Source organism: Pezoporus flaviventris, unplaced genomic scaffold (assembly GCF_033815535.1).
Source record: "Pezoporus flaviventris isolate CSIRO_AGI_PZ_B2104156 unplaced genomic scaffold, CSIRO_AGI_Pfla_v1 ptg000022l, whole genome shotgun sequence".
Classification (NCBI taxonomy): Eukaryota; Metazoa; Chordata; class Aves; order Psittaciformes; family Psittacidae; genus Pezoporus; species Pezoporus flaviventris.
Genome location: NW_026892570.1, coordinates 2,178,504 through 2,181,478, shown reverse-complemented (window position 1 = coordinate 2,181,478; position 2,975 = coordinate 2,178,504). Strand labels below are relative to the sequence as shown.

Below are 2,975 nucleotides of genomic sequence, written 5' to 3'. Positions count from 1 at the left end.
CAAGACTTCATCCAACCTGTCCTTGAACACTGCCAGGGATGGAGCATTCACAACTTCCTTGGACAACCCATTCCAGTGCCTCACCACCATCACAGTAAAGAACTTCGTCCTTATGTCTAACCTAAACTTCCCCTGTTTAAGTTTGCACATGTTACCCCTTGTCCTATCACTACTACAGTCTCTAATGAATAGTCCATCCCCAGCATCCCTATAGACCCCCTTCAGATACTGGAAGGCTGCTATGAGGTCTCCATGAAGCCTTCTCTTCTCCAGGCTGAACAGCCCCAACTTTCTCAGCCTGTCTTCATACGGGAGGTGCTCCAGTCCCCTGGTCATCATCGTGGCCCTCGTCTGGACTTGTTCCAACAGTTTCATGTCCTTTTAATGTTGAGGATACCAGAACTGTACACAATACTCAAGTGAGGTCTCATGAAAGCAGAGTAGAGGGGTAGGATCATCTCCTTTGATCTGCTGATCACGCTTTTTTTAATTGGCAACTATTTTTTTTCCAAAACTCACAGAGTAGTTTTTGTGTTTTACTGCAAAGTGCTTTAGACTACCTTGTACATAGAGTCATAGAATCATTTAGCTTGGAAGAGACCTTTAAGACTGAGTCCAACCAAAAACCTAACACTGCCAAGTCCACCACTAAATCATATCCCTAAACACCACATCTACGTGTCTTTTAAAAATCTCCAGGGATGGTGATCCAACCACTTCGCCGGCCAAAGGTACTATGAGGTTTTTTTCGTTCTATTCTGTAACTGCTTGGGAATGTGCATCAACGTTTGAGTACAGAAGTGCCTCAGAATGACCCTCTTTCAAACTTTTCATGAATGATTTAGTTTGCAACGTAGTCCCAAGGAATAAATGGTGTCTTTCCTAAAGACTTCATGGAGCATTTGTGTGCTACAGCTCTCACAGAATAGCTGTGCTTTTTGAAGAGGAACATGAATAACTGGAGCAGTGAAGCACATATACTAAAATTGGAACGATACAGAGAAGATTAGCATGGCCCCTGCGCAAGGATGACATGCAAATTCGTGAAGCGTTCCATATTTTTTCCAAAAAGAACTGTCGTGGTTTAAACCCAGTCAGGTAACTTGTTCACTCACTCCCAGTGAGTGGTGCCGAGCTGACAACAATCGAGGTCCGTGTCCCCCCCCCCTCACCGGGGTTCTCCCCTTCCCCACTCCCGGAAGGAACGGGGAGGAGGATCGAAAAAAGTGCAACTCCCACGGGTTGAGACAAGAACAGTCCAGCAACCAATGTACACAAATCACCACCGCAACTATCAACTACAACAATGATAAGGGAAAATAACAAGGGAAGAGAATACGATACCACCGGCCAAGAAGACGAGTTCCACCTGGAAGCCCGTGTCCTTCCGGGGAACTCCCAGTCACCCCCCACCCCGGGCATGACGTGCTGTGGTATGGAATACCTCCCCGGCTAGCCCGGGTCAGGCGCCCCCGGTCTCTGCTTCCTCCCAGTTTCCCCTCCTCCCTGGCAGAGCATGAGCCTCACAAAGTCCTTGGTCAGGGTAAACATCACTTAACAACAACTGAAAACATCGACTTCACCAACACTGTTCTCAGGCTGGAAGTCAAAACACAGCACTGCACCAGCTGACACAAAGGAAAAAAAAAAAAACATGATTGCTACTGCTGAACCCAGGACAGATGGATATAAAATCTGTCCTTCCAAAATCGGGGACATACATAGATCATTTTGAGTGTGTAAAAGAGAGAGAGCTTTTCTGCATGTTAAAGGAAGAGTTGTACTGGGGAGGATATGCATGCTTGTGTATAGTGGCTTTCCTACATCAGGCTTTTAACTGATTCAAAATAGAATATGACACTTTCAGTGACTGGAACAAACAGGTGACGTGAGTATGAAATATCTATGGTGATTAGGTACTGGTAGGATTCTGTTGAATAGAAGTGGTAAAATTATACTTCCAAAGAATACATTTGAAACTAGATGGGGAGTTTTAAAACCCAACCAGTGAAGCAAGTAAGTGCCTACATAACTTTCAATGAAAGAGGTATAAGCAGAGGTATAAACAGGTTTAATCTCGTTTTTTGTTTTGTTTTGTTCTTTTTTGTCAAGTTCTGTAAACATTTTGTTAAGTCATAATATCTTATTAAACCCCATCTTTTTCTAACTTATCTTGAATTTGAGATTTAAACAACTGAGTATATATCAAGACATTTAAATTTTTTTTTTTTTTGAAGTAAAGTCATATATCCAAAAAAATTAACTGAATATTTGAACGGAAAACGTTGACCTGCAGTTTTGGCCAGGCTTACTGTTCTTCCAGGTCATGGAGTTTTCTAGTTTTTATTTTAGTCTTTTTATTTTTAACTTTGTTCTGTGTCTCTACCTACCTCTTCATCCCATTCTCTCACTATCCTCTTTCCATGCTTTTCTACACTCCTCACATTCACCTACTTCCAATTATTCATGTCTTCTATTTTTCTTTCACCCATAGCTATTATTTTGCAAACTTCCATCCTTTTCTGCCTCACTGTGTTCAAGGGCTCTGCCTTCTGACACTCCTGGGCCTGTTTCTGCTCTGTCTCAGGGAGAAGTTTCTCAGATAATCATGTGATAGTTTCTTTGCCAACTTAATAAAGAAGAGCCCATGTGGTAGACACTTTGAGAGTGGTTGGCATTTGTCTGATTTCTGACAAGAAAATGTGAGTAGTTGTTTTTATCACTGATTATTTTCAGATAAGACCTTAGGAGTGGAGTAGAAAAGTGCAGTGCAGGGATCTAAACGAGTACACATGTGTCCCAGGGGTTGATTATTAGTTAGATAGCTGCTCAGTATTTAGTGCCCTCCATTCTGCCAGGCTCATTACAGAGATAAAAGGTTCTTAATGACAGAAGAAACAGTTTTGCTACATTCACCCGGAGCACTGTAGTCTTGGGTTAACCAAAAACTGGGATGTGTCCTCCTAGTCAGAGCG

At 42.5% G+C, this 2,975-nt stretch overlaps 1 non-coding gene across 1 annotated transcript; it reads left to right on the top strand.

Annotated features, from left to right (window-relative positions):
• The first annotated feature begins 961 nt into the window (after positions 1–961).
• On the top strand, positions 962–1,063 carry LOC133270834 (U6 spliceosomal RNA). Its single transcript, XR_009743932.1, has one exon. It is a non-coding gene; the product is annotated as a U6 spliceosomal RNA (small nuclear RNA).
• The last annotated feature ends 1,912 nt before the right edge of the window (positions 1,064–2,975 follow it).